This window comes from Dendropsophus ebraccatus, chromosome 6, assembly GCF_027789765.1.
Source record: "Dendropsophus ebraccatus isolate aDenEbr1 chromosome 6, aDenEbr1.pat, whole genome shotgun sequence".
NCBI lineage: Eukaryota > Metazoa > Chordata > Amphibia > Anura > Hylidae > Dendropsophus > Dendropsophus ebraccatus.
The window spans coordinates 71381923-71402943 of record NC_091459.1 but is presented as its reverse complement, the minus strand read 5'-3'; the positions used below and the strand labels follow the sequence as shown (position 1 = coordinate 71402943).

The 21021-nt window shown below is 43.8% G+C and overlaps 1 protein-coding gene and 1 long non-coding RNA gene across 2 annotated transcripts in view; one reads left to right on the top strand and one right to left on the bottom strand.

The window, feature by feature from the left end:
• Positions 1 to 21021, bottom strand: part of GNB4 (G protein subunit beta 4) — a 115354-nt gene that overhangs the window by 66329 nt on the left and 28004 nt on the right. The window lies entirely within an intron of this gene.
• The window catches only part of LOC138795706 (uncharacterized), a 42236-nt gene continuing 38467 nt past the window's right edge, over positions 17253 to 21021 (top strand). Inside the window, exon 1 of the long non-coding RNA XR_011363660.1 lies at positions 17253 to 17375. This is a non-coding gene — a long non-coding RNA (uncharacterized lncRNA). The remainder of the gene's footprint in view (positions 17376 to 21021) is intronic.

Below are 21021 nucleotides of genomic sequence, written 5' to 3'. Positions count from 1 at the left end.
CACGTGCACAACAGAGGAGGATGCTGAGCCATACAGCCAGGAGCGAGTAGGGGTCTGTGCTAAATGGTCTACAGTAAGCAGCCATCTATATAGATCACAGTATAGTTTTATTTTTTTTGGGGGGGAGGAGTGGGGGGCCTTCAACAAAATTGTCGCCCGGAGCCTCCACCAACCTTAATCCGGCCCTGCATATAGCGATTGTTAGGGCTGCGGCAGTGTCCGTGCTCTAGGCCAGCACCGCACCCGCTCTCCCTGCTGGTTGACTGCTAAAGAGCCCACGTTCAGGGGCCCGGAACTGCCATTATTTCAGTCCCTCCAAGCTCCTCACATTTCCTTGCTCCTGGTCCTTCCTGCTGTGGCCGGTGAACGTGTCCCCACCTCTTAGGGCGGATGCGCTCCAGCTCTTATAGATTTAAAGTAACAGTCCACCCCTGATTGGTTAATGCACCCTGGCAGTTTCCTATAAATTCCCGTACCTCTCTGACTCCTCTTTTATTGCCTCTGCATGCTTCCCATAAGTGTGTGGTACTAGCTCGCCTGTGGTTCCTGCTGTTTCTGGTTCCAGCTATCTGTGGTTCCTGCCTGTGACTGCTATTTCTGTTCCAGCCATGAGTCCTGCTGTGTTCCAGCCTGCTTGCCTTCCTGTTCCCAGCTGCACCTTGCCCGCTACTAGCAAGCCAAGCCAGGGGTAGCAACCTGGGGGTCCTTGTGGTGGGCACTGGTGAAGACCAGCATTTCCTTAGACTCAGTTCCCTGGTGCGGCTTACGCCATCACTAGTGGGGTTACAGTCGGTGGCTGATTTTTACACAGGCCCAAAAGACACGTTTAACTGATGATCGTTGTCATCAGCTGATCTTTGTCTGTATTACACGGCATGATTCTGCAGATTATCGCCCAGTTCAATAGGGCCCTTAGGTTTCAATACAGTTTTCACAGACAAGTCACAGAAGAAACGCCTGCTAAGAAATGTCAGAAATTGTTGCATAATCAATATATAAAACAAATGACTGAATTAAAAGGCAGAGAGAGTGTGTATGAAGACAAGCAGAGTCATGTACTACAGCATCACAGGCCCAGGGCCTGAAACCAAATTTGGTAGTGTCCATAGCAACCAATAACAGCTCTGCTTTTCATGTTATGTTATGTTCACAAAACATAAAATTTGTATTAATCACAGCCATTGTAACAACAATGGCCGTGATTAATGGGGTGGGCTATGGTGATGCGCCCGCATCCCAATTCAGTAGAACTGAAGTTCATCTGGCCGGTACTGCACTACCAGCTGGGATGATTTTCACTGACGCCGGCCATTCTGTTACACAGCTGGGTCACAGATTGGTTGGGGTCTCACGTAGTGTGAACCCGGCCTAAAGGTGTTGTGCATAATAGTGCTGTATACTTACTCCTTCTTCGATAAGATATAGAAAGAAAAAGTTAGTATATGTCTGGAGCAGCACATAATTTTGTAGAAATACATGATGGAAGCACAGAATATTTTACATTTTATGGAATAGAGAAAGTACATATGAATATTAGTAAAGGAAATTGGGAACATGAGGTACTTAATGGGGAAGCATTTTGGATATTAAATCTTTGTTCCAGATTCCCAAAAGGTTTCAATTACAAATCTGATCTCATGTATACGTATTTATCCTTTGTAGTAATTTGCCGGTTACTATCCTCCATACCACTAGGTAGCACTGCCTGTTGCCTTACCTGTGGTAGATATTATCTTTGATGAGGGTGGATCATAGAGCTGCATCAATGTGATTCATTATATACCACTGGATGTGGAAGCAGCTAAGCAGAGTTTAATTTTCTACTTTTTGTATTTAAGGCTGAATTTTTCAGAATGTTTATATGCAGTGATAAAGACGTCTGACGCATCAAAACGAGTTGCAGCTTTTTGTACCTGTGGGCTCATGATTTTATCTGTGGATTAAAATAAAGGACATTTTTTACGGGATGAGCTTTTGCTGTGGAGCTTACTACTGGAGCTTAAGCTTTGGCTGTCCAGGTATGATGGGAATTGTAGTTTCGCAACAGAGAAACTACACCTATGTAGGGCCATCTCACTGGTTAATGTGAACAACGCCTCTCTGCAGGTCAGAGCAACAGGCAACAATCCCCTCATATTACAAATACTTATTTTGGGCTTATCTAGACACGAATATCCCAAACTCTCTTAGTCCAATTCCAAAAGCCACCCTTTGGATGTGAATAAAAAATACTCCTTCTCCCCTTCGCCTTTTCCTTATATACCTCTCTGCTACTTGAAACAATACCTTCATAGAGGTCGCTTTCTGATTCTTTCTGGCATACAGTCCATATGACCACTAAAATAGCAGATATCCCTGTCTGCCTTAAGCCACATACACTGATCCACACACTGTTAACCCTAAAAGAGACTGTTTCTTGACCCCCCCCTAAGATGTCAAAATGATACTCTCCCATTCATAAAGGGTTCTTAACCTCTATTACCACTCAAGAAATTCTGTACAAAATTATAACGCGGGACATACAATATAGTTTACAGTTATAAACTTCTTATGTGCTTAACCCCTAGAATACCTAGGATGTACCCTTATGCCCTGGCCGCCTGTTGCCAGACGACAGTGAACATACAGGTACATTGTTTAAGCGGCGTTTAAGTGTAAGTGACAGGGAGCAGCTCCTGTCACTTACCGATTGGGAACCCTGCAGTGTGACTGCGGGGGTCCTGATCGCTCTGTTGGACCGCCAGAGGTCTCTTACCTTCCTCTGTGCGGTCCGATCGGTGCTCTGCTCATTGAGTCTGCCACAGGCAGGCTCAATCAGCAAAGCGCCTATAACACTGATCAATGCTATGCCTATGGCATACCAATGATCAGTGTATGCAATCTAATGATTGCATGAAAAAGTCCCCTGGGGGGACTTAAAATGTAATAAAAAAAATAAAAAAAAAGTAAAAATGTTTTTCAAAATACGTAAAAGCCCCTCCCCCAATAAAAATTAAAATCACCCCCTACCCCATTATATAAACAAAACATATAAAAATAAATGAACAAATGAACATATTATATACCGTGATGTGCATAATTGTCCGATCTATTAAAATATAATAACTGACATTGCGAATGGCGTAAAGGAAAAGAGGGAAAAAAGCGCCAGGATTACTGATTTTTTTTGTACATTATATATTTAAAAATTATTAAAACAATTTATATTTTCATAAATTATATTTTGGGGGTTCTGTCATACAAGACGTCATTACAAAGTACACCTATTCCTGAAAAAAACAAGCCCTTACATGGCCCTTTAGATAGAAAAATGAAAGTGCTATACCTCTTAAAAGGGGAGGAGGAAAAAAACAAAAGCACAAAAATGAAAATTGGCGCGGTCCACTGGGTTATTTTGGGCTTGGTTCTCAAAGGGTTAACCCTTTCCTTTCCTGTGTCTGCTATTATTGAAAACTAAATGAGGAATGTTTAAAAAAAAGTCTTAAAAGAACCTTAATCAATAAACAGACTGAAAAATTGTGGGCTATCCTTTCTATATTATACAGAAAATGTCTGTATGTCAATCTTCTATAGGTGTCTGAACGCTTTAACAGTACAGTAGGTGCACTGAGTGTCCATGAAGGGTTATCTAAAAATGCTGATCTTGCCAGATATAACAAGCACTTACTCGCCATTGTTCTACATCAGCTGACAGGCCACTCAGTCAATCATACGACCTAAACACCGCAGCCTGTGATTGGCTGAGCGGCCTGTCAACTGACAGGATGCTCAGACGCTGCTGCTGCCGCCTGGACCGGGAAGCTGCAGAGAACAGGAGAGAAGACGGGGAGTGGTCCATGTAATAGGGGCCTTATAAGATGATTCTATTTGTTGCCCATATCAAACACTCAGAGCTCAACTTTTTTTTTAACCAGAGCACTGTGAGAAATGAAAGCTGAGCTCCAACTTGTTGCCAAAGAGATTATTATTATATTATTATAATAATGTTACCCCTTTAGGATAGCTTCACACACTGTATTGCAGCGGATTTGATGTAAATAACTGAACACAACATCAAATCTGCTGCAGATCCTGTACATGTGAATACACCCTTAGCCCCAAATTTGTTGTCCATTATCAGGAGAGATGAGCAAATGGGTTCAGGTTCGAGTCGATCCGAACCCGAACGTTCGGTATTTGATTAGCTGGGGCTGCTGAACTTGGATAAAACTCTAAGGTTGTCTGGAAAACATGGATACAGCCAATGACTATATCTATGATTTCCACATAGCCTTAGGGCTTTATCCAAGTTCAGCAACCACCGGTAATCAAATGCCGAAAGTTCGGGTTCGGATCGACTCGAGCATGCTTGAGGTTCGCTCATCTCTAATTATCAGCCATTATCACAGTCTGTCGGTTATAGGCATCTAAATGCCTGAAACATTTCACTCCAAATTTGGCATGTAGTACACTGGATGTTCAGGAAGGTTTTCATAAAGGTACTGACCTTGCTGGACGCATGTAGCAATCACTCATTGTTGTCCTCTGGTCTGTCATTTATAGGCATCCAAATGATTGCATCATTTGCACCCAAATTTGGCACATAAGTATATTGGGGAAAATTTAGGAAATCTGCACCCGTTATACATTTGGAAAAAGGTGCAGATTTTTTTGTGCAAAGCGTTTGCCCTTGCATGGCAAGGCAAAGAGGAGGCATGGTCTCCTACCGCACGTGATTTATTATGATTTACGCTTTCTAGCAGGTATAAATAATGGTGAAAATCTACAAAGCTCTGAAGCTGGTGTAGAATTCCATGTGGTCTTAGATGTATGGGATTTACTGAGAGATGTATATCCAGTGTCAGGCATGGAGGGGGGGGGGGGGGGCGTTATGTAAGACCAGCGTGTCCCCCCTATTGGATTTCTAGGAAGGTTTTTGTAATGGTCTTGACCTTGCTGGGTGTATACAGCACTTGCTCATTATTGTACTCTGTTATTAGCCATTATCACAGTGGTACCTTGGTTTAAGAGTAACTTGGTTTAAGAGCATTTTGGTTTAAGAGCTCACAGTTTTTCAAAATTGTGACTTGGTTTAAGAGCATTGCTTTGGTTTAAGAGCTCCCTGTACTGAGTGGGAGTGCGAGTGGGGGAGGGGCATGGTCTGCATAGCGGGGTCTACAGCACTGTAGTCTGACCCAGAAAGTCTCCCTCACCTTCTAAACCATAGCAGATCCACTGCAGGCTGGGGCTTGCATCAGGGGACAGGACTGTGGAGGTAATCTCTCCATAGCTGTAACCCCTCTCTCCCCGGACAGAGAGTCATGCATGTATGTGCCCACATCTGCCCTGCTCATTCCTTCATGCTCCCTGCAGTCTCTGAGTCCTAGATGTTCTGCAACAGCTTTGTAAAGAGAGTATCAGGGCGGAGGACTGTGATAAACAGCTGAGGGAAAGCAATGCATTCTGGAATATATATATATATATTTCCTATAAAGACCACCTGACCTGCCCCAGGTCACCATCAACAATATCCTAAACAAAAAAGGCCACTACTGTACTGTAAGCTCATGCATGCGAGCAGGGACCTCACTCCTCTTGTATGGATAACTATATGTATATCTCTGTAATGTCTGATTTCTGTCTATGTACCCCCAGAATTGTAAAATGCTGCAGAATCTGTTGGCGCTATATAAATAAAAAATTATTATTATTATTATTATTATTATTAATAAACAATATAAGTCACTTTATTGATATTAATTCAAATTAAAATCACACAATGGAGTAAAATTATGCACACAAGAGTACAAGAGGTACAGGATGAACAATAAGAATAATAAATCAGAAAAATCTACCTGTGTAGAGTGATATAATGCACTGGCTGCCTATATGGGGATACCAAAATTAAACCCCAATCGATCCCTGCAACATTGCATTGGCTCAAGTGCTCATGCATAGTAATCGCTATATGCCTGCCATTGCACAAGTCCCGGTTGAACAAAGTGCTACAGTAAGTATTAAAAGCAATTCTAAGTTACATTGATAGTTCAAACCATAGGAGCTAAAAGAAAGTATCTGATGTAAGCTGCCTGCTGCCCCCTTTAACGCACGTTTCACATTCCGCTTGTTCACAGAGTAGTGCTAGTCCCTGTTGACCTGCTCGTTATATACTTAGACTGAGGATAGTAGGTCTATAGACACCTCCCCCGCTGGTCACATGATCGCATGCTATGGCGCGGCGTCCCGAAGTTCAACGTACACCCAAGTGAGTGGGGCATGCTGACGTCACTGGTCGCGTTGCCATAGCGCCGATTCTGTTGTACTTGTAGTACTGAGCAACTGCTCAACCAGTACAACCACAAAATACAGAACTAAGTCCTAAGGATGAAGATGGAGCGGTGGTTGTTTAACTTACATACTTACAGCGGGGATGTCAATCCCGCTGCGAGTATGTGCTCTCATAGGCATGAATGCCACTGGATCCACAGTGGATCTCGCTGCATATCCACAGCATGAAATCTGCTGCATATCTGATAGGTGTGAAGGCACTCTTAGGGTAGCTTTACACGTACCGTATCGCAGTGGATTTTCTGCTGCGGATCCGCAGCAGATCCGCAGCAGACTTGGCTAAATGAATGAACATAGCATTAAAGTGACTCTGTACCCACACTCTGACCCCCCCCCCCCCAAACCACTTGTACCTTCAGATAGCTGCTTTTAATCCAAGATTAGTCCTGTGGTCCGTTCGGCAGGTGTTGCAGTTATTGTCAGAAAAAACAACTTTTTAACTGGCAGCCTTGTGCCCTTTGGCCGTGGCTTAGTTTGTGTATGCATTAGGCTGGCACAACCTCTCCGTCCCTCCTCCCCACCCTCTTCACCAGTTTTCCTATTCCTCTTCAGTGAAAACTACGCAGGTGCCTTAATGATCCAGGCCATGTGCCATCCTCTCACAGGTGATGAATAGGAGGCAATCTGCCTGGAGCATTCCTAATGATGAGGAGGGTGGGTCAGAGAGGTTGTGCCAGCCTAATGCATACACAATGTAAGCCACGGCCAAAGGGCACGGGGCTGCCGGTTTAAAAGTTGTTTTTTATGACATTAACTGCATCACCTGCCAAACGGACCCCAGGACAGATCTTGGATTAAAAGCAGCTATCCGAAGGTACAAGCAGTTTGGGGGATCAGATTGTGGATAGAGTCACTTTAAATCCGTACCGTCAAATCTGCTGCAGATCCGCAGCAGATTTGATGTGGTGTTTAATTATTTAATCAAATCTGCAGCGGATCTGCTGGGGATATGGAGCAGAAAATCCGCTGCGATGTGATATGGGTGAAGCTGCCCTATATATGACAAAATGTTTACTGATAGTGTTCTTAGTAGTATTCATGTATTTATGGGATATTCATGACTTTGTGCTCAAAGGCCAAACATGGCTAAACAAAATAACATATATGAAGAATGACAGGAGAATACCCCAAGGCATGCAGGCCGCGTGGTGCACTATGCTATTTGCCAAGTGTGCTGTTTTTTTGTTTTAAACTATACCAAAATATTGCTTTGATATTTAAGTATCCAAAAATGTAGGATTTTATCTATTCGATTTGAGTCAGCAAAGCTGGGTCTCTTGTGCTGAGAGGAAGAAAGCACATTTTATATTCAATTCTGTGTATATGTGATACTATTCTTAGGAGCTGATAATTAGCGCCATAGGAAGTGTGATGTCACTGCACCCTGCATTTATGGAGATTTGGCAACTAAACAAGATATAAAGCAGCAGCTGCTTTAACAAAAAGGTTCCCTATTACACTATATCAAGTAAATTCTTTGTTTTAGAGCATTAAATGTTTAGTGATGTTTGGAGCGAGCCTAGCTGTAACTATGAATTCAAGAGAAATCAAACCACCCTTGCTGGATTTCATACAGTAGGCCCTAGTTTATACATTTGCCAGAGGGTTGGGGAACAGGTCAAGAGATCAGATCAACGTAATTGCTGCCAACATCAGACAGTAACATCTGAAGACAGCTGGGTAGATCCTCCATTACTTCAGGTCTACCTGTTTATTTTATATTATCTTGGTGCCTGTTCACATTCCATAAAAAATGCAGGACAAAAAATACAATGTGTAGTCCTATTTTTTCTGGTTAATAACTGAACATCATGACTGAGGCACAAAGGACCCTAATAAATTAAATTAAGTCTGCCATGCATGATTGATGATAGCTACAGTGGGGAAAAAAAGTATTTAGTCACCCATAGTGCAAGTTCTCCCACTTAATAAGATGAGAAAAGCGTCTGTAATTTACATCATAGGTAGACCTCAACTATAAGAGACAAAATGAGAAAACAAATCCCCCAAATCACATTGTCTGATTTTGTAAGAATTTATTTGCAAATTATGGTGGAAAATAAGTATTTGGTCACCGACAAACAATCAAGAGTTCTGGCTCTCACAGACCTGTAACTTCTTCTTTAAGAGTCTCCTCTTTCCTCCACTCATTACCTGTAGTAATGGCACCTGTTTAAACTTGTTATCAGTATAAAAAGACACCTGTGCACACCCTCAAACAGTCAGACTCCAAACTCCACTATGGTAAAGACCAAAGAGCTGTCTAAGGACACCAGAAACAAAATTGTAGCCCTGAACCAGGCTGGGAAGACTGAATCTGCAATAGGCAACCAGCTTGGAGTGAAGAAATCAACTGTGGAAGCAATAATTAGAAAATGGAAGACATACAAGACCACTGATAATCTCCCTCGATATGGGGCTCCATGCAAAATCTCACCCTGTGGGGTCAAAATGATCACAAGGACGGTGAGCAAAAATCCCAGAACCACGCGGGGGGACCTAGTGAATGAACTGCAGAGAGCTGGGACCAATGTAACAAAGCCTACCATCAGTAACACACTACGCCGCCAGGGACTCAGATCCTGCAGTGCCAGACGTGTCCCACTGCTTAAGCCAGTACATGTCCGGGCCCGTCTGAAGTTTGCTAGAGAGCATTTGGATGATCCAGAAGAGTATTGGGAGAATGTCCTATGGTCTGATAAAACCAAAGTGGAACTGTTTGGTAGAAACACAACTTGTCGTGTTTGGAGGAAAAAGAATACTGAGTTGCATCCATCAAACACCATACCTACTGTAAAGCATGGGGGTGGAAACATCATGCTTTGGGGCTGTTTTTCTGCCAGGACAACTGATCCGGGTACATGAAAGAATGAATGGGGCCATGTATCGTGAGATTTTGAGTGCAAACCTCCTTCCATCAGCAAGGGCATTGAAGATGAAACGTGGCTGGGTCTTTCAACATGACAATGATCCAAAGCACACCGCCAGGGCAACGAAGAAGTGGCTTCGTAAGAAGCATTTCAAGGTCCTGGAGTGGCCTAGCCAGTCTCCAGATCTCAACCCTATAGAAAACCTTTGGAGGGAGTTGAAAGTCCGTGTTGCCAAGCGACAGCCGCAAAACATCACTGCTCTAGAGGAGATCTGCATGGAGGAAAGGGCCAACATACCAACAACAGTGTGTGCAAACCTTGTGAAAACTTACAGAAAATGTTTGACCTCTGCCATTGCCAACAAAGGATATATCACAAAGTATTGAGATGAAATTTTGTTACTGACCAAATGCTTATTTTCCACCATAATTTGCAAATAAATTCTTACAAAATCATTTTCTGGATTTGTTTTCTCATTTTGTCTCCCATAGTTGAGGTCTACATATGGTGTCAATTACAGGCCTCTATCATCTTTTTAAGTGGTGGAACTTGCACTATTGATGACTGACTAAATACTTTTTTTCCCCACTGTATGTAAAATATTGAGGAAAATTACCCCAAAATTTTAGAGGTAGCCAATATCTAGGAAAAATGGAGAAGGATTAAGCTTATACTAAATAACCCTCAAAACAATGTTAACTGCAATTCAATGTTACCAGATGTAAAATAAAGCATTTGGTAACAAAGAATACTTTTATTTAGGAGTAGTATTGGCAGTTCTGTGTTAGTAAAGACTTTGGAAGAGATGGATTTAGAGATAGTGACTTCTGACAGACTGGGTCATGACATTGCACGCCCCCTCAGCTAATCAGCGACAGAGGTGAGCCTGACATATCATGACTCTAGGACCCAAAAGAGGCCGCACAGCAGGGACAGAACACTGCGATACCATTCACAGAGTAGGAGCCAAGGAGGTAGGTGTAGTTTATTATTTTCAATCAACCCTTGTACAGGCATATATAGGAAAAAAAAATCTATACTGAGCTTCCATTTCTGGTGGGAGCAATGTGTCACCAGAGGTTTTAAAATCACAGGTGGCAGCGGAGAGCGGGGAGCACCGGACTCGGCAATGACAGTGGAGCGGACAGGTAAGTGTATATCTAACATCTCCCCTGCAGCCTCGCCAGCATAGTAAAATATAATTTTATTGGAAACCCCTTTAAAGGGAACCAATCAGCCGGTTTGGGCTGATATGGTTCCCTGGATCATTGTATAAAGCACCTGGAGCGGCCGCGGCACGTACTGGCCACGGCCGCAGCAGGTGCTTTATAACGGAGAAAATGACTTTTATTCCCCGGCTCGTGACTAGATACGAGCGGGGAAGTAGTCATGGTGGGCGGCTCCCTGCTCGTATCTAGTCACTGTGCTCTGCCTGTCAGCGCGCTCAGAGGAGATGATTGACAGACAGAGAGGTCCGTTACTGGCCTCTCTGCCTGTCAATCATCGCGCCGAGCGCGCTGACAGGCAGAGCGCTGTGACTAGATACGAGCGGGGAGCCGCCCACCTTGACTACTTCCCCACTCGTATCTAGTCACGAGTCGGGGAATAAAAGTAATTTTCTCCGTTATAAAGCACCAGCTGTGGCCGTGGCCGGTACGTGCCGCAGCCACTCCAGGTGCTTTATATAATGATCCAGGGAACCATATCAGCCCAAACAGGCTGATTGGTTCCCTTTAAAGACTTTAAAAAACACCTCATTTGTAATTACAGGTCAAGTCACTTTGGCATTATGGCAATATTTCTCTAAAGAACGAGTATAAATGAGTATTGCATCAAAACGTAACATGGAAACTGAACCCAACCCACTTAAGAATCAAATGACTTCACCTGTTTAAACTCCAGCACCTGCAGCCTAATAAGCTAACTAGCTCCATCCATCTCTCTGCAAAACCAAATGATTCATAAGAAAGGTAGACAACCATTAGGAAATCTTTATAGTGATTGAAGAGAGACCAAGATGGCTGAACCCCAATGCCTGCCACATCAGCTGAAACATGTAACATTTTCCATCTATGGTCTTAGCTCCTCACTGAACCTTTTGAAACAGATGTCTTTTAAATGTATTTTAATTTTCACCCTATACATGGGTGAAAATTGGGCAAACAAACAACAGGCAGAGATGCAATCAGCCTTACTACTAGTACTGTATTGTAAATTATGCTAAAGAAAACAGGAGACAGCTTTATATATGTATGTACACACATAAAATGGTTAAATAATAGAAAAGAATATAGAAATGTTTGCAGCACATAAGCAATATCAGTGGTATTGCAAGTCCTCATTTACATTTACCATCATGTTGCAATATGGAATTTATACAAGAGAAATATATCAGATTTTACTGTTATGTGCATGTATGGAAAAAGGAAAAAAATGCCCTGAAAATCTGAAAATATACAACTTCAGTGTTCTGTTTCTAAATTAAGCCACAGCTGCATCTAAAAATAGCTGCTCAGCCTAGAGAAGCTACCCAGTCTGAATTTAAATTGCCTGTTTTTCCCTTCATACACAGCACTGGCTATAAAATCTGCTGCAAATCTCTTCAATTTCTAGTAACATATTTTGATAGTTTTTTGTTTCTTTTACAGAGAAGACATTTGTGTTACTGCAGAACAGTCCTGCTTCGGTGCAGCGCTCTCGGTTATCTGTCCCTTTTTTAATGAAATGTTAATTGCCTGGCTGTCAGTTACATAATGTTTAGTTATAGGAGGTCCTCAGTTATATACAGTAGCTGCTTCCTGCCTAAAAGAAATAGAAATGGACTGCAATGCATTTTCAAACTGTCAAATGAGGAAATACACATAAATATGTGCAACAGAAAATTTATCATCATACTATTACATGCACATGATCGTAATTTACATTTATTATTATTCTATACTGGTTTTAGAATATGCAATTGCGTTATCATATCAGAAGTTGAAGCAAACATTTTAATACGCCGAATCCATTTATACCAATTTGAAAAAAAAAAATCTAAACTCAGCTGATGAACCAAGGCTGTACAGAGAGTCCCTGTGGCATATGGTGCCCTGAAAAGCATAATTTACGCATGTACATGAGACCTAAGGTTTATATCAAAAAATGAGACAAGGATAGGAAACAGAATGAAAACAAATACTGTACTGTTTGTGACAGGGAAATGTCTTGTTCACATGGGTAATATGGGTTTTGAATACATTTTTATTTTCAATAAATGGAATGATCATTTAAAGGGGAACTATCAGCAGGTTAGATGAATCTATTCTGCTGATAGCCCTTTGTTGCATCAGGATGCTGAGGAGGAAGGTATGTGTGTTACGTTTCTTCTCGGCCCTGATCCCCCACTATTAGTTGGAGTAATTGTTGCTCTGGTGCACTGTTAGGAGTACTGCCACGTCATCCGGCCCACCCCCTCCATTGATTAGAATTAAAAGGAGCAGGCAGATGGCGTCAGTGCTCCTAACAGTGCAGTGGAACAAAGATGACTAACAGCGCAGGAACAGCCCAGAGGAGGAAGGTAACACCCATACCTTCCTCCTCAGCATCGAGGGTGCTATAAGGGGCTATCAGCAGGTTAGATTTGTATAACCTGCTAATAGCTCCCCTTTAAATTAAAGGGCAAAAACATTTGAGCATCTGAGGCACTCCCATGGTGCACAGCTATTTCTAATTCTCAGGGTGCAGGGCCAGAGCTGGGCTGTTTGCCTGTAATTCACATAGCTACTATCTTTCTGTTCGAATCACAGCACAACACATACTCATCCTCTCAACATACATGCATCCTTAGCCATGACATAGATTTCTACTGGGTTCTACTGTGCTGGACTGCTGATTTACACAGTACACTAGTATAGATGGTATGTGGGGGGGAAGGGGTTACTGATGTACTGGGCTCTTCCAAGGCACTGAGAGCAAACATAAAAAAGCTGCAAGACAGCAGTTTCTTTTATATCAAGTGGAAGACACCATGTGTGCATTGCTTACCTTGAGAAAAGATCGCACCAGGATACGCAATAGAAAAAAGGCAAGCCGACAGGAGCAGTGTGATGCCCTGGGCAATGTTCTGCTGGGAAACCTTGGGTGCTGGAATTCTTGAGAATGTTATTTTGACACATACCACCTATATACATGTTACAGAAAAAGTACACGTTTAGACTATGTGCAACGTCAAAAAAAGAGAAAAGGCATTAGCCTTTTCTATTTAAAAAGACGTCCGTTTTTGCCACAATTTCATTGACCTCAATGCAATGAATTGAAGTCAATAGGATGACGCACGTCCAAAGCACATAGTGTATTAAATAATGGACGTTGTCTGCGTGGACATCAAAATAATGAACATGTCGATTATTTTCAGACTTCTTTTGCAAACAGCAGACGTTATTTTTTAGTTGTTCGCACAGTTTTTCTTTTTTCACTGTTCTTTCACCGTTTTTACTATTAAATTCAATAGACTTTGCAATTAAAGACACACCCAAAGGGCAATTAGTCCACCTAATGCTGGGTTTACACAGAGCGATAATTCGCCAGATTGTACAATTAACGATTTCGAAGTAACGATTTTTTTTTATAACGATCAGCATTTAAATGGAACGATATATATCGTACAGAAAATTGGTTTTGAGATCGCTTAAGCCTATCTCGCACATAGGTAAAATAGGTGAACGATTGTTTACACTGAACAATCTGCGAATTTTTTGCGAACGACCAACGACTATTTAAGAACATGTTGAAAGATCAAAATGAACGATTTCTTGCTCGTCGTTTGATCGTTCGTTGCGTTTACACGTACGATTATCGTTCAAATTCGATCGTTATCGTGCAAATTCGCACGATAATCGTTCTGGGTAAACGCAGCATTAACTACACCAATCTACCAACAGCTGTTCCTGCACTGACGGACGGTCAAACAGCAAAATGACATCCGTCATTTAAACCTCAAAATGATGGATGTCATTTTAAGCGGAGAGGCAAAAACGTTGTGTGAACATAGCCTTAAAGTGACTTAATTGTTCAGGAATGGTTTGAGGAACATGACAAAGAGTTTAAGGGGGGTTAACTGGGCCTCCACATCTGACTAAGCATGTGTGGGATGTGCTGGAAGACCCCACAAGTTACAGGACCTCTGCTGGTAACACCTTGGTGCCAGATACCATAGACATCTTAAGAGATTTTGTGGAATCCATTCTATTACGGGTAAGAGTGTTTTTGTGCCATGTGAAGGGCCTACACCAGGGGTACTCAACAACTTTTAGTGAAGGTCCACTTACCGGGGTCTATTGTCAGGTGAAGGTCCGAGCTGAACATCAGTAGGAAACGTGTTTTGCTACTTTGTCACAAACGTTCAACTATTTATATACAGAATTGCTGCTTATTAGCGGGAAAACTGGCATTTTTTTCTCACCAGGCCTTTGATATTAGGTACAAAGGGGGTGACTGCCCTGGTAGTATATAGCCCCCCTGTTGCTCCCCCAGTAGTGTATAGCCCCCCCTGTGCGCTCTCCCTCAGTAGTATATAGCCCCCTGTTGCTCCCCCAGTAGTATATAGCCCCCCTGTGCGCTCTCCCCCTGTAGTATATAGCCCCCTGTGAGCTCCCCCTAGTAGTATATAGCCTCCCCGTGCGCTCTCCCCCTGTAGAATATAGCCCCCTGTGAGCTCCCCCCAGTAGTATATAGCCCCCCTGTGCGCTCTCCCCCTGTAGTATATAGCCCCCTGTGCTCTGTCCCCCAGTAGTATATAGCCCCCTGTGAGCTCCCCCCAGTAGTATATAGCCCCCGTGTGCTCTCCCCCTGTAGTATATAGCCCCTTGTGAGCTCCCCCCAGTAGTATATAGCCCCCGTGAGCTCCCCCCAAGTAGTATATAGCCCCCCTGTGAGCTCCCCCCTGTAGTATATAGCCCCCTGTGAGCTCCCCCTGTAGTATATAGCCCCCCCGTGCGCTGTCCCCCTGTAGTATATAGCCCCCTGTGAGCTCCCCCCAGTAGTATATAGCGCCCCTGTGCTCTCCCCCCCGTAGTATATAGCCCCCTGTGAGGTCCCCCCCAGTAGTATATAGCCCCCCTTGTGCTTTCCCCCTGTAGTATATAGCCCCTGTGAGGTCCCCCCTGTACTATATAACCCCCTGTGCGCTCCCCCCAGTAGTATATAGCCCCCTCAGTACTATATAGCCCCCTGTGAGGTCCCCCCTGTAGTATATAGTCCACCTGTGCGCCCCCCAGACAGAAAAAAAAAAAATAACAAAAATAACTCACCTAGCACCTCGTTCCCCGCTGCGGCTGTCTTCTTCTCTTCCCGTCGGTCCGGCCCCCGGCTGATACGCGCTCTGTAGGGATGTCCCGGGGATTCCCCAGCAGAGCGCGCATCAGTGACCTCAGCGTACGCCGCCGGCCTGCACTTCCGGGAAGGACAGGCCGGCAGCGTACACTGAGGTCTGTGGTGCGCGCTCTGCTGGGGAATCCCCGGGACATCCCCAGAGAGCGCGTATCAGCCGGGGGCCGGACCGACACTGCCCCCAGCCCCACAGGCGTACTGACATCTAAGGACAGCACACCTATGGGGCGGGAGGAGTGCGGTGGGGAGCGGGACCTCCTAACCGCCCCGGGACGGACCGGATCCGGGGCGGTCAGGAGGTCTGACCAGGGGTCCGGACAGCTGGCCTCCGCAGTCCGGGTTCGGACCGCGGTCCGCCAGTTGAGGACCCCTGGCCTACACAATTTTTCTGTCTGCATGACTTGTATCATAATAACAACGACTGTAATGAAGGCTTAGAAATCTTAAAACAACAAAACCAAAGTTTTTTCTCTAAGATATAATCTATAGGTTTATATAACTAGTATAATACATTCTTGCTAATCAAACAAACAATCTGTACTCATACGTGGCAGGCATTAATTGCACTGACTCAAACTGGATTCAATAATGAAAAAGGCCATCCACCAGTTATGATTCCTCTCTTTTTGCCAGAATCTTGACCATTCAAATCCATCAGGAAAGTGTGTGCTCACACATCTTCCCCCCAGTCATTGCCAAGAGTTTCTGCATCTGAAACAGCAATGGTCTGTATGGACGACCTTTAACCACAAGAGTGGCAGAGGATGAACAGTTTTAGTTCATTTGGAAATATTTAAGAAAACTGAATAAAAATAAATATTTCTTGCAAAAAGTGCTACCTAATTTGAAGATTAAAGTGGGAGATGACTTCCTGGCCTTTGAAGTGATGTCTTAAAATAAATTTGTGTTGGTGTCTAGTACTAAATTAGCTGGTTTGGCATAGATGAAAACTCAAATTAGACAGAAGGATCATTCTTTTTCTAACCTGGCATATATGTTTGTCACTCATCACTCCTAAAGACTTAACAGTGGAATTGAATGCATTATTGGGGCATTATAAAACACATAATATGTCACCTGCATATAACATAACAGTGTACAGGTTCTCATACTCATCTTCTAATATTATACTGCTCCAGTGTTGCTACCTGACTGCCCCAGCCTCTCATTGCAGTAATGACCTGCGGTATTGGATCCACTCAGCCAGCTCAAGTGATGACATAAGCAGCACCAGGGAGCAGAGTCAAAGGGGCTGATTGTTTTTACCAGAGCCTGACGGAATTGCAGCGGCAGGCGATCTCCAGCTCGCTACCCCTAGCGTGACTGGCTTGTGGAGGTGGCTGAAGTGTAGCAAAGAACTGATCCATGAGACGGACTTATAGTAAGGAACAGGCAGCAGGGTATGGGCAGGTGGCGAGCAAAATGTAGTCAGGAACTAGGTAGAAGGACTTGTACACAATATGGCAAAAGGTAGGCAGAGGAACGATTTCTCAATATGCTGGAGGCACTAAAGATCTGGCAGGAAGCTAGGAGAAAGAGGCTGCCCTAAATAGAGAAGGTCAGTGGCCAGCACCAATTAATGGTGCACTGGCCCTTTAAATTTCATTGCGTAGGCAGGATGTTCGCCTAGGAGGAGCTACCAAACACAGCGATGTGCAGGAAGCAAGTGTGGAGTGATGAGGGAGAGAACAGGAGGCCAGCTGCCACCCACGGGAGACAGAACGGGACAACTGGGTGAAGTAGTGAAGTCACGGCCCAGGTTGCAGCCAGAGCCTGTGACACCTATATATTAAAGACCATGGACGTATGGTAAGGAAAGACTTATTTTTACATATATCAGTGGTCTCCCTACGGTATAAAATGTACTAGTCACTGCTTCTATCTGTTTCCTGTGACATGATGACCTCCCAGGAACTAACCCGCTTAGCAAATCACTGGCCACATCAGTCAGTCATTAACAGAGCATAACCAGGAACCAGAAAGAAGCCACAACCAGTGCAAATTCAGGAGCACTGGCGTGTCAGCTGCAAGGGACCAAGGTAGGCGAGTATAGCTTGTTTATTATTTTTAATCTACCCCAAGCCTTGTGAAAAATGTTTTCCCCTGGAAAACACCTTTAATTCATAGATTGCAATCTACATTCTATCATGTATTTTCACAATGCTGATATACAGCATATGTCTCTCCCAGTAATACATTCTGGATGTGAGGTCTGTGTGTCCAGGAGGGTGCTGCTTTCACTAGGATCTCCAGGCTGCTATGGATCATCAATTTAGTTTTATTTTTTGATTGATTTCTGCTTCTAGATTTTAGATTCATTTAGGGATTTCACCTTTTACAATTCCATAAGGGAACTGTTCTCCCTTGTTGTGACAAAACTTAAAAGGGTACTCAGAGAAAGGCAATTTTTTCCCCATATGCACTGGTATATATATATTAGAAAAAAAAAAATAATAAAGCACACTTTCCTCCCTGGCTCCAGCGCCACCATCACTATCCTACTTTACCAATCCCGATGTTTGGCTCCAGGTCCTGGGGCTGTGACGTTGCAGATCAGCCCAGCCAATCAGTGGGTGCAGCAATATCCCGCCTCAGCCGCTAATTGGCTAGGTAGGCCTGCAAAGTCATGGCCCGAGGATCCGCAAGCAGCTGGTTAGTGAAACAAAGCGGCAGGATAGCAGCGGCAGCGCTGAAGCCAGGGAGTTACTTAAGTGTTCTTTATTTTTACTGTCCGCAGGAATATGTAAAATTGCTGACTCTAGCCTCACATCCCTGGAATAGCAATGGGTCATCAAATCACCCCCCCCCCCCCCAAAGGCCCCGGCTCTGATGGTCTCAACTTCCCTTCAAGCCTGTATTGCTGACATAACCGAGGGCAAGGACCCATCCCTGTGCCAAAACTATTGCCCCAGCTGGTTACTAAGCCTAAACCTTAATTTTGTTGCCAAAATTCTATCCTCCTGCTTCACCCCACTCCGTCAAGATGTCATCCACCTTGACCAATTTGGCTTCTTGCCTACATGTGAGGCAAGGGATAACATGACCAGGACGATAAACAATATACACTATGTCACACGCTCAGCCTTGCTGGCCATGCTGCTTTCTACAGATGCTGAGAAGGCCGCTGACAGAGTAGGCTGGCTTTTTTTTACCAGCACATTCCATCATCTTGGCTTAGGCCCTAACATGCTGGGATGGATTAGTTTCCCCTATTCTCAAACATGTGCAAAGGTCTTGGTCAACGGTCTCCTTTTGGCGCCATTTTCAATTTCCAGTGGCACAGGCCAAGGCTGTCTTCTCCCTCCTCTTATCTTTATCCTCACTCTTGAGCACTTCTTGGATTATATTTGCCAAAACTCTGATATCACTGGTGTCTCCTTGGTGGCCATACTCACAAGGTGGCTACATACTCAGACGACCTCCTTTTCTTCCTCTCCAACCCTACTGTCTCCCTCCCTAATCTACTATCCGAACTCAACAAGTACCAGTCCCTAGCTAATTATAAAATAAACCTACGAAAATCCAAGGCCTTCAAGTTATCCATACCCCTCCTACAGTTCAAGCCCTGTCCTCTTCTTTCCCTTTTAAATGGGCAAAAACTCACTGACTTACCTGGGGGTCCAACTCACTGGTGGGCATTACTATGGGGGCAGGGCAGGGGGCATTATTACTATATGGGGGGTCATAGAAGGGGATATTAATTTTAAATGAGGGATCCTAAATATGGGGGGAACCCACACATCTACTTACTTTACAGCACATGACACCAAACAGTGGAATTATTACTGTATGGGAGCCTATCGTAGTGCAAAGTGCTTGGTGATGCACTCTGACAGTGTCGGGAACGCTGCAGGCCACTCTGAAAGTCCCACATATGCTGCTTGTGCGTTTCAGTGAATATCAAGGTTGGACCGCGAGTTTGTCCAAGTTTTTAATTTCGGCCCACTGTCTATTTGAGTTTGACACACCTGGTCTCTCTCCTGGTTTTCTTTCTACCTCTTTGATTAATAAGGCCCTACTACATGGGGTGATTATCTGCCCAATCAGGCCAATTCGGGCAGATATCCCCCGTGTAATAAAGACAATCAGCCAGGGACCCGATCATCAGCTGATCATTGTCAGCAGGCTTTAAAGTCATTGGCTGCTGACTGCACATCATTCACACATGTTACATAGTTAATACAGGTAAAAAAAGACACATGGCCATCAAGTTCAACCAAGGAGGGGATGGATACAGGGAAGGGGGAGGGATGATAGGTTCTATACATATGCATTTAAGTTATTTTAGTCTAAGAACTTGTCTAGGCCTGTTTTGAAGCCCTCTACTGTTTTTGCTGTGACCAGATCCTGGGGTAGACTGTTCCACAGATTCACAGTTCTCATGGTAAAGAAGGCTTGTCGCCTCCGGAGATTGAACCTTTTTTTCACCGCAACTTCCAAAAAGAATATCCACTTTAATCCCACCAATGCATTGGTGTGATTAAAGTGGATATTCTTTTTGGAAGTTGCGGTCTCCTTCATCTTTTTGGATACTACACGAACCTGGGTCTGGTTTGGTGAGACTTGTACCCACAAACTACCATTTTTTTCTTGTGCTGCTAAAAACCAGTTTTTTTGCATTATGTAATAGAAGGTCGGCGCGGCTGATAAAGGTGCAGAGAAAATAATAAAGCTTTACTCTACCTCTCCAGGCTCCCTGGTGTCCTTCCGGCTTCTCCTGGCTCACTGCAGCCATAGCTAAAGCTTCTGAAGCCATCTCTGCAGTGACAGGCAGCTCATCCAATCACTGGTCGCGGCTCTGTGCTGTCTCAGACAGTGATTGGCTGAGCAGCTTGTAACTTCAAAAACATCTCAGAAGGGCCAGCGATGGCTGCGGGGAACGTGGGATGGAAGGAAGCCAGGGAGCATGGAGAGGTTAAGTATTGCTTTATTATTTACCATATATATAGCAATGGCTGAACGGACATAGCAAACAATGTCCTTGCAGCTCTTGCTGCATGATCGTCGAGCTGTGTAATACATAGAATATCAGGCCTTGTAATACGGCCCTCACTTCACCTTAATATGCTTCACTCTATCGGTCTTAAGGATTTTTCTCTCTCCTGTTTTTTCCCTACCTCTCTGACTGCTGTTTCAGTGTATCATTTGTTGGTCCCTGTTTTCTCTTTATTAGCGCCTGCTAAATAAATTATCAGATGTTTTTTTGTAGTACCCTCTCTAAGCTGATAATACCCAGCTTTATATCTCTTCCTATGACACTATCTCTATGCTAGTGATAGTTTGTCTCAAACAGTCCTCTCTATATCTAATATCAATTAAATCAAAATTGTTTTGTGTCCTCAATCTACTAACTGACCCAAGTCTGACACTGCCATTTCTGTGTGTCAGTAACTTCTAAGCAGCACGTCCTCTGTTTTAGGGTTTTGATCTGTACATTAATTTTACAGCCTATATC